This window comes from Rhineura floridana, chromosome 8, assembly GCF_030035675.1.
Source record: "Rhineura floridana isolate rRhiFlo1 chromosome 8, rRhiFlo1.hap2, whole genome shotgun sequence".
In the NCBI taxonomy this organism is placed as follows: Eukaryota; Metazoa; Chordata; class Lepidosauria; order Squamata; family Rhineuridae; genus Rhineura; species Rhineura floridana.
The window spans coordinates 42,759,673-42,782,704 of NC_084487.1; positions in this window are offsets into that span (position 1 = coordinate 42,759,673).

Here is a 23,032-nt window from a genome sequence, read left to right on the forward strand (position 1 = left end):
AGGGGAAAAAATAGCACTGTGCTTACAAATCTTCACTATACACACTTTCTGTAAGCAGAGTGAGGGTGGTGGTGGGAACAATAGAAAAGGAGATATTTTTCTATCTGTGCGGAAGGTACATACCACACTGGGTGTGCTAACCATATATAATAAACATAATAACAATAATTTTGGAAACCAGGTGCCCTTCTGAGAGGTGTCATACCAGAGAGATAGTTATATCTCTGCAGTAAATAATAACCGTCATCATCAATGTATTTAGATTTATAGGATAATAAAGGGGCTCCTATTGAAAGCTGTAGCGATCTTTTGTTGCTGTACTAAAAAATGCTTTTATCATCCAATGTCTGTGTCTGTTTCTCTTCACATGCACAGAGCTATCCTGTGCAGATCCCACTTACCGATGATGAAGTCCTAACTAAGCTAACTGACCTAATAACCTATATTTTAAAACAGTGATCAGGGCTGGTTCCAAAGGGCGGCCAGGTTGAGCACTGGCCCGAGGGCCCCGCAGCTACAGGAGCCCCTGGGGGGGGCCCTGAGGGACCCTCTGCTCCCCTTCTGCAATCCGTGGCACGAGCCGCGCCGCGGATAGCAAGACAAGAACTTCCGAGCCACCTGTTACGCTGCAGCCAACTCAGAAGGGACAGGAAGGGGGGAGGCATGAATTTCAGGCACCTCCGCAGTCAGAAGAAGCAGAGTTGGGGATTGTTGTGTCTGAGCAGGAGCGTGCAGGAGGCGGACAACCTGCTCTTCAGCCATTTCCCACGAGTAACGCCCTTTCCGATGAGCCGAGCGCACCGCCCCCAGTTGAGGCAGAGGACTTGTGGGAGGAAGCTTCAGAAGCAGTGCCAGCTCCTCCTTTCCCAAGCAGTTCCCAGGAGGATTCCAATGAGGCACCGCCTCTTGACCTCGAGCCTGTTGTTCGGGAGCAGGTGTCTTCGGATGAGCAAGTGGAGGCGCGGCCCCTGTCTCCTCGTTCCCACCGCCGCGAGAAACGGACAGGGCAAAGACAAGAGTTACGAAGGAGTCAGAGATTACGTTCGAAAACATTTCCTATATAAGCCTGCTGCTCCCAGGGGGGTGTCACTGAGTCAACTTCCTTCACACGCTGCAGAGCATGTCTAGAGTTTAGTTAGGGACTTTAGTGAGTTAGCATAGGGTTTCATATGAAGCGCAATGCTTTTGATGTATCCATTACTCTAATAAAACAAGATTTACTTGCACACACGCTCCAGCCTCATTCTTTCGGCTCTGGGCGGGACACCACCCACTCCCGCTGCCGCCCGCCACCATCCCCCCTGCTTCACCTACCATTCTCTGCTGTTCTTTGTGGCTGTGCGCACTGCGCACGCAGGGTTGCCATCAACCAAGATGGCGGCAGAGGCTTCAGTCCCTTACGGAAACCTCGGCCGCCATCTTGATTGATGGCAACCCTGCACAGGCAGTGTGCGCAGCCGCAAAGAACAGCAGAGAAAGGTAGGTGAAGCGGGGGGGATGGTGGTGGGGGGATAGTGGCGGGCAGCAGTGGCGGCAGCAGGTGGCTCGGAAGCTCGTCTTGCAATCCGCAGCACAGCTCATGCCACGGATCGCGGAAGGGGAGCGGAGGGGCCCAGGGCAGGCTGATGCCCAAGGGCCTCGGCATTCCTGGAGCCGGCCCTGACAGTGATACCAACCCCATTGCAAACATTTGCCGCCTGACCTATGGTATGCCATTTCTGTTGCCCAACATTTCTGCCCATGCACTTAAAGCTTATTCAGACGTGCACTGCTGAAGTTGCCTAGTATCTCACAGGAGTACCACATCACCTAAGTTTCTCCCAGGTAGGCATCAGTTTTGTCTGAAATCACCCCAACATGAAAACTGCAGGATTTAACACAGTTCCCTAACAGTTTTCAAGATGTGATGGATCAGGCAAATATGTCCCCTGCCAAAGTGAGGTGACACAGTTGCCATGTGAGGGCTGCATCATCTCAGAGACATATATATGAACCGGTTCTTAATGTACATATCCAGGAACATTTATTTATTATGAGGTTTGTATCCCACACATCCTCCAAGGAACCCAGCATAGCTTGATATAGAATTGCCCAAGACTTCACAGCCGAGCAGGTATTTGACACTGCATGCGCCATATCCAAGCTCAACACATTGGCCACCCCACATCACTCTTAAACACCAATTAGGTATGCCTAGAATGATTAGATGATAGTCAAAGGTCAAGCGGGCCCTGCAACAAAATGTTGCAGTGTGGATGGAGTTCAGGATTCCAGCCACTCCATTCCATTTCTCCTCCCCCTGGCTTTTTCCCTAACAGACAGTCAGCATTCCCTGCTCTCTGTTCGGGGGGTTCCCCATCTTAAGGAGTTTTCTAAAGTTGTTGTTGTTTTTTACTTCTGTAAAACGTGGAGTTCTCCCAAACCTGTTGATATCTCCCTCATGTGTATGGATAGTGTGCCCTTTTGGCTACATAAGCAATGACACTCACAATAAGAACAATGAAAAATCTCTGCCTAATTCTTCTGAATACCTGCTAATGAGTGAAGAGGGGATTCTAATCTGCATTAATGATTGCAAATACAAAGCCAGGAGGGGGCAGTTTTTCCAGGTTACTAATTTATTTCAAGGTCACCCAATGGGCCTTGCGCAAGAGTTTCCTTCCAGATTGTATCCTTGGCCCTTATGGGCGCAATCCAAGAACAGAAGGATGCTGTGATACCTTCCTGCACAGGATTGCCACCCAGTCATTTGGATCTGGCTTAAAATGGGGAAATGGGTTCAGTTATTTTCAAGCCACCTCTTCCTCTCCTTCTTGTAAACCACTTGGCATAACTCTCACTCTCACAAACAGTAGATTGAAGCGACAAACCTGATTCTTGACTATACCACTTCAGACAGTCAAGAAACTGTTGGCTATGGAGGAGCATTCAGTCACGGAAGCCCTACCCACATCAGATGGAGCCTCACATGACTAAGAATATTCTTCCAAACAAAACAACTCCCTGCACATAGAAAATTAGATGTCAGGGAGAGGAGTTCTAATCTAACCTTATGCCTGACGTGTCATTTTTCTGGGTGTGAGGAAATGTTTTTTATGGAGAAGTATTCAGTCATGTGATCCTCCCCCACCTGCATTCTGAAGTGGTACAGTCCCTCCAGACACAAGTTTAACACCTCATTGGTTATTTCTGAAGACTAGGCTTGAGTCTGAAAGGAGAGGACAGCAACAACCTACCCAAGATAAGCCTAGACATAGTGGGGGACATGTGGCCCTTCATATATTGTTAGACTCCAGCTCCCATCGATGAGAGCTGTAGTGCCACAATTTGTGGAGAGCCAGACATTCTCCACCTCTAGTGCACCCTGCTGGATTTATCTCTCTCAGCTCTTTTTCAAACCAAGGGCCATATTTCCTTCTGGGCAATCTTCCAGGGGCCACTTGTCAGGGTGGGCGGGACCAGAAGCAAAAATGGCCAGAGCAATGGATGTGGATTTTACCTTTGTACAGTAGGCTAGTTTTTGCATACTTGCACACCCCTCCCTATCCTCCATCCAGGCATCCAAAGGCATTATCCCAGTTCAAAGGACACATGCCAGCCAGGCAAAAGGAGGGTGCAAAGCAGGACTGGTGAGAGGCATGGCCTGAGGAAAGGATGTGTTGTGGGGAAAGCCCTGAGGGCCAGATAGAGGCCTGAAGGGCCACATTTGGATCCTTGGCCTGAGGTTCTCCACCCCTGGCTTACGTCACGAACAAGCAGGCAAGAGAATATGCAGATCTGCCCTCCTTCCTCTCCGTCCTTACTAAACTGCGTAATAAGGGAAGGAGGTGAAGTCTTCTGGAGCACACATGGTCCCCTGACAGAGCTTGTCCCCTGGAATCCTTGCCTCTCCTGTCAAGAGCTCTGATCACAACATCTCCAACAGGAGGCCTAAATCTCCTCTCCATCTACTAGACGTAAAGCTGGATTTAACAAAGAACTGTTTGCTTTCCAGTGTATCCATAGTATTAAAATTTATGTTGTGGTGAGGCCTCTTAAATGTATTTTTCATTATTTTTATTTCCCCCTCGTTATCATATTTGTGATTTAGATGCAGTTTTCTCTCTCCTTCGCGCTTAATGAGTTGTCAGCTTTATTCACTCACACTCCCATCCTCCCGGGAGCAGGCTTTGATTTTCTAGTGGGTGCGTGAAAACACAGATTAAAGCAATTAGACAGAAATAATCTTGGGGAAAGGGGAGAGAGATCCAGAGCGCCTAATTATATCATTTTAATCAAGACACAATTATGCAGAGACTTTTATAGATTATAAATTAGCCAAACTGCAAAAGTTATATGTATATATATAAATGTAAATATCATCTATCTTGCCTGATCATCTATCATGCCTGTTACCTTTGAGTCTTTCCTGAACAAGATCTCCAGAGTCCACTTGGAGAGCTGGATTCTAAAGGCTATCCTAGGAAAGAAAACAAACTGGATTTTTATTCTTGGCTAAAATGGACCCCTTGACATTGGCAGCTAATCCTTTGGGGAAAAGAAAAACAGCATATGAATATTCAGAGCTTGGAAAAGTTACTTTTTTTGAACTATAGCTCCCATCAGCCCAATCCAGTGGCCATGCTGGTTGGGGCTGATGGGAGTTGTAGTTCAAAAAAGTAACTTTTCCAAGCTCTGTGAATATTATCCAAATCCAGAAATACTGACATTGTTATTTCAGGCAGAAGGACAAAGCTGCAGGTACTTTTATAGATTTATTCAGACATTAAGTCCCCCATGTGTTTCGAGCCCCACTGTTCATCATCAGCAAAATCTATTCCATCTCTCAGTATTCTATGTGGAAACATATCTTATAACAGAACTTTGAAGTGACTTATAAAGCATGGGTGGAAGTATACATTTTGGGGAAACGATTTTTCAAACAAGACAAGTCCATGGAGGAGCAAGAGAGGTACACATTTGTGGGGAATACTCAAATGGGAATAGGGTGCTTAGCCCCTTCGTATTCTCTCTTTGGGTAGATACCAGGACTGAACTGTCCTAGCAGGGCCCAGCCAGTCATACTGACCCTGGGACAACAGATACTCTGGACACTGTGGTAGCTAAAGGCCCACTTTTGCTCAGCCCCTGCCCCCACAACCTGGAGGCATTTCTGTAGCAGCATAGGGATATTTGTATGGGAAAATCAGTGGGCATTGGCAGTGTTGGTTTCATTAGAATGTATAATCTGCTTTTCAATTGTGCCATTCCCAAACTGGCATGCAAAAAAGTCAAACAGCACCTTCAATAAAAGCATTAACAGCAGCAATAAAACATATAGAGCCAGAGGTCAACAAGTTTAAAAGTCTGGCAAAATATATTTAGAGAATTCTTTACTGCTCTTCTAAAACAGCTAGGGGTACAAATCTGTCAGGTTTCCCTGCACAGATGGGAGCTGCCACTGAGCAAGCTTGATTCCTGGTTAATGGCAACCTTCCCTCTCTTGGCAGTGGAGCCCGTCATAGAACCTCATCACCAGAACTTATTTCTTGGAAGGGCTCAAATGGGAGAAGACATGCCCTCAAACACTATTTAGAGATTTAAAGGTTAGAACCAGCACATTCCATTTGGCCAGGTAATTTTTCAAGGGCAGCTCCATGTCAGGTGCATTACAGTAGTCCAGTGAAGAATTTACCAGGGCAGGCAATAGAGCAGCAAGACCCTTGTCATCCAAAAAAAGATGCAATGGGTACACCATCTAAACAGGTGACATTCAGGAGGAAAGCTAGATAGAAGAGAACTACAAAGGTGTCACTGTTATCTATCAGGGGAGTGTAACACCCAAGGCAGGTAGACATACTACTTTCTGGGCATCTTGGTCCCCAACCAGAAGCAACTCTGTCTTTTCTGGATTTGGATTCAGTTTATTTTACCTCATCTTGTCCATGACCAACTCCAGGCAGGCATTTAAGAATCTACCAGTACCTGGGTTGGATGAAAAGGAGAAATAAGCTGAGTGCCATACTCATATTGGTGACACCTCACCACAAGACTCTGGACAACTCCTTCCAGTAGTTTCATGTATATGCTAAACAGCATGGGGGATAATACTGAACCCTGTTTGATTCCACAGCACAGCGGCTGAAGAATCAAACAGCAATCCCCCAGCACCGCCTTCTGGAATCTGCCTATCATGTAGGAGCAGAACCAAACAAAAGCACCTGCAGATGGTTCAGAAGAACAGCATGGCCAATGGTATCAAAAACTGCTGAGAGGTCCAGAAAAATCAACAGGGCAACACTCCCGTGCTCCTCTCCTGCTCCTCTGATTATCCACCATGGTGACCAATACAGTTTTTGTCCTAAAGCCTAGCTGGAAGTTAAATTGGTGTGGGTCCAGAAAATTAGTTTCATGTAGGTGAGTCTGGAGCTGCCAGGCTACTCCATGTTCTGCCACCTTAGCCAGAAAGGATAGGTAGAGAACCACAGTGTGAATATTCCTATCTTTCTTCCTTGTGACTCCCAAGTGCCTTCAGCACCCTAGTATGTTTCTTATGTTCAGAATCACCTGGTGAACCTCTCCCCTTTCAAGATTAGGGCTTTCATCCCCAGGCTTGCTGTTAGGTTTGCTTAATTATATTCCTGCCACTTAGACCATCATTGGGGTATGCTGCCCCCAGACTTTACAACCCTCCTTTCTGTGTTTCTTTCCTTCTTGGTAATACTTGCCATCCCCTTTTATTCAGCTGTAGGGATGGAAAGATCTGTCAATGTTGGTTCTCTCCATTTCTCATTTTTCCAGTCTTCAATTCAGTCCTCCACATTTCTGCAGCAATCTGAGATTTTTTTAAAAAAAATCCTCATGAAATTTCTCTAGCATTTTAGTGTGAATTTAATAAACTCATTTCTGTAGGCAGTTTTGACTAAAGTACACATTTTGCAAGCTGTTTCTCATCATACAATGCATTTTTTGCATGTTATTTTCACTCATACATTCATTTTTATGTACACTTTCCCCTCATATTTGCATTTTTGTAAACATTGGTTGTTTGGCAAACTGCATTGCAAAATTCAGAGAAGTGTGAATTTCAAAGGATGGCTGTGTTTTGGTTCTCATATTGTTGTGGAAAGTGTGAATTTGATAGATTCCGCTTGAAATGCGAACTGAATTGAAATTCTCACCTATCCCTATTCACCTGTAATTTCTTCTCTCTTAATTCACCACAGGTGACACTCTTTTTTCTTATTCCTACTTCAGTAAACAGCTTGCTCTCATCTCTTTTTACTTTCCCCCCCCCACCTCAGTTTGCTGCCTGGCTTTCTCCTTGTTTCATGCTCAGTCATGCACTCCCAGTTCCTTCCTGTCCTGCCTTCCAGCTTAGCCAGTCTCACTCTCTCTCCTTCCCTCTCCTTTTCTCTTATTGGCTTCCCTTCATCTGCACTCTTGTTTCCCCGTCTTTTTCTCAGTGGCTAGGACCCACACCCAACACATCTCTCACCCCACCAATGTATCCTCTGCCAGGCTGAGCGGCACTACATCCTCAGCATAGACTCCCCGCTTTGTCCCTTCCAGTCCAACTGGCTCCCCTGACTTTTTCAAATCAGAGGGGTTCAAAGATGAACATCCCGCCCACCCAACTTTCAGTGTCCTGTCAGACTTTGCATTTTCATAATGTCCGACTGTACATTGTGTAAATGTACAAAGACATTTTTGCATCATGGAGAAATACATAACAAGAATATTTTTCTCGCACATCCAGATGCTCAAGTTGATGCCAGACGGGCTTCATACCATTAAAAAAGGCTATTCAGATCACATGTTTATGTATGTGCAACTGGTAGGTTACCTTCCATTCGTTCTGTTTTGTTTTCTCAGTCATGGGCACTCATTGTTATTCCACCACTTGCCATCCACGCTAGTGGACAGAAATTGATGGAATGCATCCATGCTGTTTTGTTTGATTTCTGTGCCCCCCCCCAATCCCTCCTCCCTCACCAAAAGTGCACAAGGCCAAACATTACTAACCCCTACTCAGTCATGTAGAAGCTATTATGCTTTTTATCTGTTTTTAACTCATTGTTGGTTTTATTACTTTGAATATTTTAACTGTTTTTGCCAATAATTTTATTGTTTTAATTCCTTCTGTAAACCGCTTTGAGGTTTTTTTATGATAAAATGGTATGTAAACATTGTAAGTAAAATACATAAACAAATTTCAGAGTCACTGTAGCCCTTGGGTCTCTTTCCTCTTTTAGGAACAAAGGAATCTGCCTTATGCCAATTTAGGCCATTTGGTACTATCTAGCTCAGTACTGATGACCTAGACTAGCATTGGCTCTCCAGGATTCCAGGTAACAGTCTTTTCCAGAAAAGCATGTGCCCTTCCCCTGTTTAAAAAAGTATCTTTTTAAAATTGTTCTTTTCAATTCCCTAGTGAATACACAGCCTACTACAGCAGCTCCACACTCTGCATTTAAAGCACATTCAACATACATTTGAAACACATGAATCACACCACAGAATCATGGGAAATGTACTTTGTTAAGGTTGGTGGGAACTAAAACTGTGAGAAGGAAACTACACTTCCCAGGATTCTTTGGGGGAAGTCATGTGCTTTAAATGCGAGTTGGATGTGCTTTAAATGTATTATTACCTCATAATGTAAATGTATGCATCACTTCATAAACTTTCTCTGCATATAAATCATTTTCATTAAATTTTAAGTGGAAATAAGCTACAAGGTTTACTGGATTACCATGAGCTACTCATCATCTCTCAGCCTAATTTGCCCTCAGGGTAAAAACAACAGAGGGTGACCATGACCACTCCAAGGAAGAAGGGCAAATTTAAAATGTAGAGGAAATAGTAATATACAACCATAGTGTAAAATCAGATACATATCAAGACATAGTATGAAGAAATATTTATACAAGCATGAATGTCAAAGATGTTTATTATTTAAAACATCCTGTCAAGATATTTATAGTGCAATTCTGTTTGCTCAGAAGCAAGTCCCAATGTGTTCAGTGGGGCTTACTCAAACAGGGAAGTGTGTGCAGGACTGCAGTTCAGTGATAAGGAACTTCACTCACCCAACCCAAAATTCAGAGTCATGCCACTTTAAGTTCTTTTGCAACTATTTTATACTTGTTTTATGGTCATTGGATTTTAAATGGCTTTATTTCTTTTTGTGAGGTGCCTTGGTTTGCAACCTACCTCACAGGGTTGTTGGAAATATTCCATATACACACACATAGGAGATGTAAAAATACATGCACCCCATATAATAATTTGTTGTCAAAGCCAGTTGGTCATTGCAGAACATTTTTTTTTAAAAAAAGTTAGTTTCCTACCAAATAAAAGCAGTGACAACTAAATAAGCCCTGCCTAACTGCTTAATGAGAGCCAGTGTGGTGTAGTGGTTAGAGTGTTGGTGTGGTGTAGTGGTTAGACCAGGTTTCAAATCCCCACACAGCCATGAAGCTCACTGGGTGACCTTGGGCCAGTGACTGCCTCTCAGCCTCAGAGGAAGGCAATGGTAAACCACCTCTGAATACCACTTACCATGAAAACCCTCTTCATAGGGTCACCATAAGTCGGAATCAATTTGAAGGCAGTCCATGTGCTTAATAAAAAAAGGATTGGCAAGGGACAGAAAGATTTACAACATAATCCTTTGCTGTATTCACTCAAAAGTCCTGTTGATTTACAGCACAAATCCTAGCCATGTCTACTCAAAAGTAAATCCTACTGAATTCAATGGGGTTTACTCCCAGGTACGTGGAATTAGCATTGCAGCTTTCCTCCCAGAAAAGTGAATATAGGATTTAAGCTTCATATTGGAAAAGTTTTCAAAACAGATTATGAATAAGACAAGTAAACTGTCCTCTTCAACAGTCCAAAAAATTGTAAACTTCTTTGACTCCTTATAATTAGAATAGTATTACACATTATCAGGGCCGGCCCCAGGCATAGGTACCAGCCTGCCCTGGGCCCCTCCACGATCCGCAGAACTAAAGCATCCGTGGGCCGCAAGACAGGAGCTTCCACGCCGTCCGCCATCCCCCTGCTAGCCCCACGCTTCACCTACCTTTCTGTTGTTTTTTGCGGCGCACGCAGGTTTACCATCAATCAAGTTGGCGGCCAAGGTTTCCCTAAGGGGCTGAAGCCTCTGCCGCCATATTTGTTGATGGCAGCAGCACGCGTGTGTAGCACACATGCGTGCCATCAGCAAAGATGGCAGCAGAGGCTTCAGCCCCTTAAGGAAACCTCGGCTGCCATTTTAATTGATGGCAAATCTGTGCGCTGCAAAAAACAATGGAAAGGTAGGTAAAGCGGGGGGATGGCGGTCCGTGGATGCTTCCACGAATCGCGGAAGGAGAGCGGAGGGCCTCCTGTAGCTCCAGGAGCCCTCGGGCCAGTGCCCCACCTGGCCGCCCTTTAGAACCGTCCCTGCACATTATAATGGCATTGTAAATTGCAACATATACATTTTTTAAAATTATTTTCAAACATTATTTGAAAGATAAAATGTATATGTTATTTTTGCAAGTAATTAAAAAAACTTGCATGTACACTTTTATTATAATCATAAATGAAATTGTTCACTGGAAATTATTTTCAGAACTTACAGCGGGGTTTAGCTATTGCCTGGAGGTCAACAAATCCCTTGTCAATCACAACTGTGACTTCACTTATTGGCTAAAAACCTGAAAGGGCAGGGATTACACCAGCCAGTACTAACAGAAGTTGGGGGGGGGATGGCTGACATTTTGGTGTATATCTCTTGAACCAGACCACCTAGAAACTTAATGTTTTTAATGAAAGCTAAGTCTCACCTGGAGACCTGGAGAGGACCCCCAGAAAATGGAGTCTCTGGGTGAAAACCAGAGACCTGGCAACCTGATGTGAGACAGATCAGTGATGAGAACCCATGAACTGGGAAGGGTTGCGGGATAAACCAGGGCTGGAGGACAAACCAGGGATCAAGACCAAATCGCAACTGAAAATACAGAAACACACTAGAGCTTTGGAAGACCTGGTTGCTCAAGCAAGGCTCAGCTAAAACAGGAAGGCCTTTATGCTCCTTTCTGCCCAGAAGAGTACAACGGCCAGTCTGGCTGGGTGGAGTCAGTCTAGGGCAGCGTTTCCCAACTAGTGGGCCACCAGATGTTGTTGGACCACAATTCCCATCTTTCCTGACCATTGGCAATGCTGGCTGAGGCTGATGGGAGTTGTGGTCCAACAACATCTGGTGGCCCACTAGTTGGGAAAAGCTGGTCTAGGAGCTTCTACATTGAGAAGGCTGCCAGCTGCAGTTTAGTGATTCACCACATGGGACAGCTGCATAGATTTACTACATACAATATTCTAGAGCAGTGGTTCATAACCTTTTTTGGGTCATGGACCCCTTTGAGAATCTGATGAAAGCTATGGATCCCCTCCCCAGAAAAATGCACATAGATACATATATACAAAAAAGTTTACATACAATTTATTTTATTGCATTGGAAATTTATTTTTAATGCCTGGCTCTGGACCCCCTAGGGGTCCATGGACCACAGTTTAAGAACTCCTTTTCTAGTGTACTAGCATGGCATAGTGGCTGTGTGAGGAATGAGCTGGAGTGTTCCAGATTTAATTCCTATCTCTGGCATAAATGCACCAGTAACTCTTAGACAAGCCATTATTTTTCAGCCTTCACCTGCAATATGGGGTTAATAATAATGTATTTATTTATTTAAAATATTTCTATCCCACCCTTCTACCCTATAATAGGGCACTCAGAGCAGCTTACAAAAATAAAATCAAGCATGTACATAATAAAATTGTAAACAATAAAATCACAAAAACATTAAAATAAATTAAAATACATAAAATACAATACACACACACACACATATAGTGAGTGGTACTAAAGGGGACTACAAGGGTAAAATTTAACATAGAAGGCATAAAATCATAAAATCAGTGTCAGGCTCTAACTTCAGTCCCTCCCAAAGGCTCTCCGGAATAAGATCATTTTCAGAAGTCTCTGGAAAACCATCAGGGAGGGAGCAAAGCGGACTTCTTGGGGTAAGGTGTTCCAAAGCTTGGGGGCCACAGCTGAAAAAGCTCTCTCCCGCTTACCTGTCAGTCTAACGTCTTTCACTCCAGGCACGCAGAGGAGACCAGAGGCAGATGATCTTAAATCCAGGGTAGGAACATATGGATGTAAGCGGTCCCGTAAATGCACTGGTCCAAGGCCATTTAGGGCTTTAAAGGTCAGAACCAGCACTTTGAATTGGGCCTGGAAGCAAATTGGGAGCCAGTGGAGTCAATAAAGCACAGGGGTGATATGCTCCCTGCACCATGCTCCAGTTAACATTCTGGCTGCTGCATTTTGAACCAACTGTAATTTCCGAACCGTTTTCAAAGGCAGCCCCACATAGAGTACGTTACAGTAATCAAGCCTCAATGTCACCAATGCATGTGTCACTGTGGCCAAGTCAACTGCCTCCAGGAACGGATGCGGCTGGTAGACCAGTTTGAGTTGGCCAAAAGCACTCCTGGCTACCGCAGCCACCTGATATTCAAGCAGCAGGGCAGGATCCAGGGGGACTCCCAAACTGCAGACCTGCTCCTTCAAGGGGAGTGCAACCCCATCCAGAACAGGTTGCAACTCCGTCCCTGGTGCAGTTTTTCCCTTGACCAGCAGTACTTGTCTGGATTAAGTTTCAGTTTGTTAGTCCACATCCCGCCCTTCATGGCCTTCAGGCACAGGTTTAGGATGAGCACTCCCTCCCTGCAGTCAGGTGGTAGATAATGACCCATCACAAAGGGCTATTGTAAGAATTACTGAAATAAGGTATGTGAAACTCTTGGAGCCAAGGCAAACACAATATAAAAATAAGCTTATTGTTTCCTAAAAGTATGTTACCAACCAATACACTATGAAAACTATTCATTGTTTATTAGAAAGCTTGCATAGTGCTTGGACTGGAGTTGCTTTATTATCTCTAAAGGCATACACCCAGTCTGTTGCTATGAATTTTGGGTAGTGTTGTCCCAGAACCATCTTCCTGTAGTAATTATTTCATTTAGGGATACCACTAGAGGGCATCCAAAATTGTGTAACTTATCTTGATTGCATGTGGTGGCAGCACCCATTCATAATCTGTATGGATCGTTTATATTTTGGGTGCCTTGTCCATAATAAGTAGAATACTTATTATGGATGACATTTGTCCATGTTTTTTATTAAGGCAAAAATGTTATGTCTGAAAAACCATCTTCAGTCAGTCCTGCCTTCAGTTTTACAAATATGTGCAAGCAAATAAGAGCTGCTAGAGGCAGCAAAGTCCGAAACCAAGTATATTTTGAAATTGCTTTGAGGAAATCTAATGTCTAATATGATTTTGTTTGTCATGCCTGTAAGGAAAGGGGAAGGATTGGAAAGCCTGCTTCTACCCTACCCTTCCTTGCACAACTACCTTGTAAGGTAGGCTAGTCGCATCCCAAACTATCCAGTAATGCTGCCACCACATTCCGCTCGTACACCTACAGATGTGAGAGAATTCTGCATGGTCAAGAGCAAATACTTAGATGTAGACCCCAAGATAGTATTCAGTTTATTTGTCCCTCTCTGAGGCAAAATAAGCTTGCTTTTCTCCGCCAAAGTCCCACTCATCTTACAAGGGGTACATAGCCAGCACCTAGCTCCCTGTCTCTCCCAGAGATTAGAGCAACCTGCCTTTCTCTAGAAAGCTAGAGACTGAGGGTGGTGGTGGTGGTGGTTACAACCACCCTTCGAGTTTGGCAACAATGCATGCAAGACCACAACAGTCAAATTATATGAAGTTTATTAAGAATAAAAAAGGAGAGAAAGAGGACAAATGGAGAAAGTAGAATGTTAACAATAAAAGGAGTGTTAGCTCAAATCGATCTACACCGATCTTCTTTCTAGCAAACAGGCGTCTGCTCTCCTCATGAGTAACACAGTGCAGATGGTCAGTGGATGGTTTTCAGAATGGTCAGTGTGAGGGACAAAGAACAGTATGGCTGCAGCCCATTTTAAAGGTTGGGGGGTTTACCCATGTTGCATGTGACAGACAACTGGTACTTTCCAGCCAATCGTATCTCAGGTCACACTTCTCAGGAAGCTTGTTCACACCTTTTAAGGGAGCTGGAGGAAGATGGCCAACACATTTCAAGATCTGGGAAGTATCTGGAATCTCCAGGTAAGTCTAAGAGGATCTTCTGTCTGAAACCCTCAGTTGCTGCCCTCACTGTAGACAACGCTAAGCTTGATGGGCCAGTAACCTGACTTGGTATAAAGCAGCTTTCTATGGTTTCTGTTCTTCCACATCCATGAGTCCCCTGTCCCTCTCCCTTGCAAATAAATGCTTGTTCCCCTCACATGAACAGCAGCTCATATGTGTTATGGAAGCATTTTTTCCAAGATATGGCTATGCCAGATTCAAGCCCTTCTCCAAGATATGGCTGTGCCCAGTGACAAGAGAGAGCAGTAGTAGCTTCAAGAGCCATCCAGGAAATTGTACTGTACTGAGTGGGAAATCACCAGTTAAAGCTTAATGAGAGAGGCATAAGCCATTCTGAGAAATAATTTACAGGTTATTGCAGATAATAAACTGAATGTGAACCAGTAATTCAGGAATGGGGAACATGTGACCCTATAATTGTCGTTGGACTCCAACTCCCATCAGTCTCAGCCAGCATGGCCGGTGGTCAAAGACGATGAAAGCTTCAGCCCAATAGCACATGGAAGGCCACAGGTTCCCATTCCTGCCATAGTGTGATGCTGTCATACAAATGGCCAGCACCCTTTTATTTGTAATATCAGAAGCATCAGTTCCAAGATTCTGGAAGCATTAGCACCTCTCTGCTGAGCAAGTTCTCATCTGGGGTATTATGTTCACTTTTAGAAACTGAGAATTCCAGAACAGTATTGCCACGTAGTAAATTATGGAACATAATATTATAGGATTGGGGGGTTGGTTTGGATGATGTATTTGGGTCCCCTCCAAGCCTGAAATTGAATATGTAGCAGAAGGAACCACTAAACTGGTCGAACCAGTCCCTTTGTTAAGATTATGGTCTTAGACAAATTTGTTAAGCATTCTGTCTGCATGACAAAAGAGTTGGCCTTGTCAAAATAGGAACTGGCTGGTGATGCTCTTTCAGGAGAGAGTAGGCCACCCCACCCCCTCACCAGGCTGGAAGTCATCTCATAGGTTGGAGAACAATAGCCCAGGAGCCATCCTTTGCTAGTATGATTTGGAGTTGGCAGCTGGAAAGATGCAGAGACTTAATAATAATAATAATAATTTAATTTATGTGTCGCCTATCTGGCCGGTGGCCACTCTAGGCGATGTACATCTCAGTTACAATAAAATACATCATAATAATGCAATACAAACGATAAAAACTATAAAACAATGACAGTTCAGAGTAATAGGCAATTAGTCATAGAGATTAACCCTCCCCGGAAGTCCTGAAAAGCCAGGTCTTCAAGGCCTGGAGGAATACATTCAGGGAAGGGGCATGCCGAAGATCATACGGGAGGGAGTTCCAGAGAGTGGGGGCCGCCACTGAGAATGCCCTCTCTCTAGTCCCCACCAACCTAGCTGTTTTAGTTGGCGGGACTGAGAGAAGGCCCTGTGTGGCTGATCTTGTTGGGCGGCATAATTGGTGGCGTTGGAGGCGCTCCATCAGATAAACTGGGCCGAGACCGTGTAGGGATTTAAAGGTTAGTACCAACACCTTGAATTGGGCCCGGAAAACAACTGGAAGCCAGTGCAGATCGAACAACACTGGAGTGATGTGCTCCCGGCGACGACAATTTGTAAGTAGTCGAGCCGCCGCATTTTGTATAAGTTGTAGTTTCCGGACCGTTTTCAAGGGTAGCCCCACATAGAGCGCATTACAGTAATCCAAACGAGAGGTGACCAGGGCATGTACCACCAATGGGAGCTGATGAACAGGAAGGTAGGGTTGCAGTCTACATATGAGGTGTAATTGATACCAAGCTGCCCGGCTCACTGCCGAAATCTGAGCCTCCATGGACAGCTTGGAATCCAGAACAACCCCAAGGCTGTGGACCTGGTCCTTTAGGGGCAATCTCACCCCATCGAACATCAAGTCAATATCTCCCAACCTTCCCTTGTCCCCCACGAGTAGCACCTCAGTCTTATCGGGATTCAGCTTCAACCTGTTCCTTCCCATCCATCCACTCACGGATTCCAGGCACTTGGACATGGTCTCCACAGCCAACTCTGGTGAGGATTTAAACGAGAGATAGAGCTGAGTGTCATCCGCATATAGGTGACACTGCAGCCCAAATCTCCTAATGATTGTCCCCAGTGGCTTCATATAGATATTAAATAGCATGGGAGAGAGGATAGAGCCCTGTGGCACACCACAATTGAGAGGCCAAGGGTCTGAAACCTCTTCTCCCAATGCTACCTGTTGATGCCTATCGGAGAGAAAGGAGCGGAACCACTGCAGGACTTGACTTGGTCCGTGTGCTGAATCCAAAGCTATGACTTTGGGGGCCTCCCTGGAAACCTAATGGGGAAGTGAGATCTGTTGGAGTGTTAATGCTGTGAGCCCTTTCATCTTATACTCAGGTTGTAAATATGTGTAAATAAAATCATATACCCTAAAGACACCACAGTCTCCTGTGACCTTCATTCCAAGGAAACTGAACCCTGGGTAAGTGCTGGAACCCCTGAAGTCTCACTGCTCAGAGATTGGGGTGTGCGCAAAAATAATATAAGATCTAGATGACAAATTTATATCAGGAACTCAAGGAGGACTTGGATATGCTCTAGGGTAAGGTTGCCATGTTCCAGTTCCACAAATCTGGGTGGCTAATTTGCATATTATGCAAATTATTTGCTAATTATGCAAATCATGCTTATTAATGGTTTCATTGCCCAGGTTTTTTTCTTTTGTGCCTAGTAATTGCTACCAAAAATGGGGGGAGGATGTAAGCAATCTTTTTTAAAAAAAAACATTTTCAGCCTTAAATGCCTAGAGACAATGGTTTCCAACACCATGGAATGTTTGTTTGTTTGTTTGTTTAAGATAATTTATATCCTGCCCTTTCACTGTTAAAAACAGAGCTCAGGACAGCTTACAAATATAATAAAAAATACACAATATAAAAACATAATAAAAACACAAAATAGAAACAAAGATAAAACAAGTCAAGGCAGCAGTACAAAAATGCAGTACAAAACAAAAAGCCAACAAAACATCAATTAAAAGCAATATTGTGACCAAGAGGTTGTCTGTGCTAACAATTAGGAAATGTGAAATGAACCCACCACTACAAGCTCTAATGCAGATAGAAATCAATATTTCAATATGATCAGTTCAATCAATCTTGTGAGTAGTGTCTGATTCTTACAAAGCAGATCAGGGAGAGGGGAAACATAGCCTTCTATGATAAAGGCTGAACCTGATGGAGAGTTGAGTGCTGGCACCTCTTTTTAAAAAATACAGTGAATTCTAGAGACCTGGAAAATTGTGCTAGCATTAGACAGAGCAGCTTAAAATGAGAAAAGGGGATGTACCTTATCCACCTGGCCATTTTCTGCCTTCTATGAATAATGGGGCTGGTGGTGTCCTCTGAAGCAGCTAAAGCCCCAACCCTCATTTCCCCCCAAGAACCCGGCATAGAAGTGGGAATGGCAAAGACTGCAGCCACTGCCAGGGATCAGACATGTAGCACCAAGAGGAGGAAATTACCATATAATGAGCAAATAACTTTTCCCAGGATGGTGATTGTGGAGTGGATTGTTCCATTCCTATTGGTCTTAAGAGGGGGAAAGGTTGCACCCTCACTGCACTGAATATACATAGTCTGTGTGTATGTATATATGTATGTGTGTGTGTATATATATATATATATATATATATCCATACATCCCTGGAGAGGAGATGAAGAAGGGTGACCTTTGTTGAGCAGATGCCTGCCAGTCATTTCGAAGAAGGATATGTATTTAAAAAATACTTTTTAGCCCTTTCTGAATTGCTGAACAGAGGCTGTGCCAGGCAACAGGGTGAGTAAAGCTGCATTCCAATATAACTTTACTTGGGTGTCAGCACCATTTAACAGGGTGGGGGCAGAGCCAAATAATGCACATCTAATACTTCTGTGGTCTTTTCTACAGAGAGGTTTGCTTTTATATCTTGTATTTGTTCAGGGGAGGGAGTGTTTGGCAGATTGAAACCCCTTTATTCCATCCTTCATGATAGCAGGCAAACATTCCCATTGCATTAACCACTTAAGGCACATACCCTGAGACAGAGAGGCAATTAAGATGAACTGCTTCTCCTTGCTGACTCAAAGAGAAAGTGAGCTAGAGTCTCTGGATAAGGGGCAGAGCTGCATGTGTTGATCACGTGAGCATGTGTAGTTTTCTAAACTGCCTATTCTACATATACAGCAGGAAAGCAGGCTAAAATTCTTGATTTTCCTAGCTGTGGTGTCCCTCATTGGCTAAAAACAATGGAAGATGGGAGTAGGCTGATTTCTCATAAAATGATTGGGCAGAAAACTCTCCACATTTTGCTTTTTATCTCTGGATATGCAAGGGCTACAAACTTGTGTATTTTTTTTTATGAAAGCTAGGTATCCAGGCCACCTAATGGGCTAAGTGGGCACTGGGTAGCATGGCTAGAATATGGGTAAAACCCGGCTAACTGGGCAATATGGCAACATTACTCTGAGGGGGAAGAGGGGGGATCTGTTGAAAGCTTCCAAAAGCTTAAAAGGAGTGTAGGGGTGGGGAAGGAAGAAGGAACAAATGAGTCACTCTATCCACTAAGAATAGGGCAAGAAACAATTGTCTTCGCTATAGATATGTAGATGCCAATCCACTCTATCCACTCTATCCACTAAGAATAGGGCAAGAAACAATTGTCTTCGCTATAGATATGTAGATGCCAATGAAAAACGTGTGAAACCATTTTCTTTTTTTTTTTAATAATTTTTATTCAAATTTTTCCAAAAACAAACAAAACAAAATCAAAAAGAACATAACAATACAACAATAAAAAGTAAAAATAAAATAGGACTTCCCGGAAGGAGTGCTGGCTGGTGGTTGTCTCTGAGGGAGCTCTGCCTCAGAGGAAGCTTTTTTCAGGTTAAAAAGCCAGTCAAGAGGAAACTTTGACTGGCTTAAATGTTCTCCAAGGTATAGGAGAACCGATCAGATTTTCCACAAGACTTCGTTGAGCTGTCGGCGGCTGGAATTGATCAGGAAATTCCTGAGATAAGAAGGCATGCCGATCGGCTGAAGACGGAGTCAGGATTTCCATGCAAGCTGTACTGGAAAAAAGCGAAGCGTTTTTTTTTCTTCTTAAAAAAACGTCCTTAACCAGCGAGCCTACTTCTGTCTAAATCTTATCATTCGGCTTAAATTACTACAATAAAAGGGATTTGTTTACGAATCAGCAACTGAGAAACCTGGGTGAGTCATACTTTTTCTCTTTTAAATATAATTAAGGAAGAAAGAAAATGTAAACAACTTATATACTTTTTCTACGACAAAAAGCTGGCCTGAATTTGGAGTTTTAAAGTTCAAAAACGGATGAGAGGTAATTATTATTTGATGGAAATATATTTTGGACTATTTTTCTCTTTGGACTATTTCTTTTTGGACGAATCTGCTGCTCGTATATGTGACTAATTGTTTGGTGTTGGGAACCAGAACTGTTTTGCATTCTTGGATGTAGATAAGAATTGTGCTGTGCTGGCTGGATTACAATAACAGGCCTGGAATATTAACTCTTTTGTTGGTGGAGGAAAAAAAAAAAAGAAATAGACTGCCTCTAGGTTTTGGAACAGTGATTAATATCAGAAATTAAAGGCTTCTCTTGAAAATGACAACTAGAAAAGCAACTAAGGCCCAGGAGCGAAAAGGTTCTACTGATCCACAGGAAGGGGCTATACCCCCAGATATGTTTCAAAAAATAATGGAAGGGATTAATGATATAAAACAGGAAATGAAAACTGAACTGACAGATATAAAAGACTATATTAAAACACAAGTGGATGAGATTAAAGGGACAATTGGGCAAATAAAGGAGGATGCAAAAAACACTAAAGAAAAGGTACAAATCTTGGAGAATAGAACAGATATATTAAATCTGGAATTAGAAAAAAACTTGGACTATATGGCTGTGACTGAAATGAGGAATAAAGAACATTGTTTGAGATTCCGTGCAATTCCTGAGGAAACAGGTGAAGACATCAGAGATAAAATTGTTAATGCTCTAGTAAAATTTCTGGATTTGAATGAAGATCGGATGGAATTTGAAATAGATAAAGTGTATAGAATTAATTCCAGATATGCAACGATGAATAAAATTCCAAGAGATGTGCTTGTTCATTTTATAAAGAAGATGACCAGAGATATGGTATTACAGCAACACTTTAAAAATACCTTTAAAATTGATGGTAAGGAAATACTGGTGATGAAAGAAATTCCTATTAGACTTTTACGTAAGAGAAAAGAATATGCTTTCCTTACAGAGAAACTTAAGCAACGCAAAATTCAATTTAGATGGGATGTTCCAGAAGGAGTGATCTTTACATTCAGACAACAGAAATACAGATTGAATACTGTTCAAAAAGCAAGGGACTTCTTGAGAAAAGCTTCAAAAGATATGGATGAAGATAAACTCAAAGATATGGATATAACTCCTGGGGAACAAAGTCAACAAAGATATGCAGAGGAAGGGAAGGAAGATGATGGATTAAAAGGAGCATCAGGCACATTTTAAAATACACGCTTAAAGATGGATTACAAATATCTAACTTGGAATATAAATGGAGCCAACACGGCGCAGAAGAGAAAGTGTTTCATTATTTGAAAAAATTAAAATTGGATATAATTTGTTTACAAGAAACTCATATTAAGAAGAAAGATTCCAAATATTTGATTTGTAAAAATTTGGGTGAAGAATTTATTTCGGCTGGACCAAAAAAAAAAAATGGAGTTGTTCTCTACATTAACCCACAATTGCTTCCTAAATTGGTATTACTGGATGATAGTGGTAGATTTGTGGGGGTTGAAATTACTCTACAGGGTACAAACATTTTGATAGTGGGTATCTATGCCCCCAATGAGGATAAAACAAGGTTTTACACAGGACTTATGGAAAAATTGTCAGAGTTTTCATATGACCATTAGTGTGTCATGGGTGATTGGAATGGGGTAATCTCACCAAAAATTGATAGGCTTTCTGAAAAAAATATCAAAGAGACACAGGGTAAATTACCGAAGATTTGCTTTGAACTGATGGAACATTTAGAATTGGTGGATACCTGGAGATATATAAATGATAATGCAAAGGAATTTACTTATTTTTCAGAAAGACACAAAACATTCTCGAGGATTGATATGATTTGGATGTCCAAAATTTTAGTGAAGGATACTTTTAAAATGGATATATTACCAAAAACTTTTTCGGATCATAACCCTGTGATATTAACTTTAAAAAAGAAAAATTTTGGATTTAGATGGAGACTAAATGAATCTTTATTACAGAATGACAAAGTAGTACAAGAATGTAAGAAGAAATTAAAAGAGTTTTTTGAACATAATTTACATAAAGGAACAAGTGAAAATATTGTTTGGGATACAAGTAAGGCATTTATGAGGGGATATTTTATTAAATGTAACTCTGAATTAAAAAAAAAGAAACAACAGAAAATGCAATTAATTTTGTTTTTTTTTTTTTTCAATAATTTTTATTCAGATTTTCATAAAACATACAAGACAAAATCATAAAACATTCAAAGACAAAAAACAAAATCAAAAATAGTTAAACAAAAAGAAAAAAAGAAGAAAAAAAAAAACAAAAATAAAAATAAAGAGTAAAATATTGACTTCCCATTTGTCAAAGATCAAATCAGTTATAAGTCTATAATATATAACAATCCTGTCTCTTAAGTCATATTATAAAATCACTTTCCTCCAGTAGTTATCTTACTTAATCATCAAATCTCATAAACATTACTTTATTCTTTCCACAAAAAGTCAAAGAGAGGTTTCAATTCTTTAAGAAATATATCTATCAATTTTTTTTTCCAGATAAGCATATCGATTAATCCATCTCATTACTAATTATGATAATCTTATTGTCATAACCATAGTCAAAATAAACATTTCAATTAATCCATCACATCAGAATCTGTTAGGTTCAATAATTTCAGTAGCCATTGTTCTATTATCTCTATTAGTTCCATTTTCCATCTTCCATCTTCAGTAGTCTTGTTAAGTCCAGTAATTTCAATATCCAATCTTCCATTATCAGTATTCCATAATAATCTTGCTGTCAAAGCCATAGTCATATAGTAAGAGTCTGATGGGGATTACCTCTATCCCAAATATTTTCTTGCCATCCATTCTGAATAGGTTGCTGAAATACTGCTGTAAAATCATATCTCTGTTCTTTTTTTCAAAATACACTGGGTCATCTCTTAAAAGTTTTTCCATTGTCACATGGCTGCAGTTAATTCCATAGATTTTCTCTATATTGGGCTCCATCACATCATTCCAGTCCAGAAGATTATCCATGCCATTGATAACTTTATCTCTAGAATCTTCATTCATTTCTTCAGAGATAACATTGAGTTCCAAACAATAGATTTTATTTCTAAAGTCCATAGACTCCAAATCTTGTTCCTGTTCCACGTTGGTTCCAATCTCCGGGATCTCCTCTCTCACAGGGACCCCTATTCCAGTCTCCAGGGTCACCTCTCTCACAGGGACCCCTGTTCCAATCTCCGGGGTCTCCTCTCTCACAGGGACCCCTTCCAGGGTCACCTCTCTCACAGGGACCCTTATATCTTTAATCTCCTGCTTCATTTTACTCAATTCAATTTTCATTATCTCAATCTCATCCATTATTTTCTGAAACATAGTTATTTCCAGATTTTCAGCCACTTTCTTAATTGCCATTTTAAAAGAAAAATATAGGAAAACCACTTCTTATTTCAGCAACAATTGGGTTAATACTCCAAACTTGGTGACAT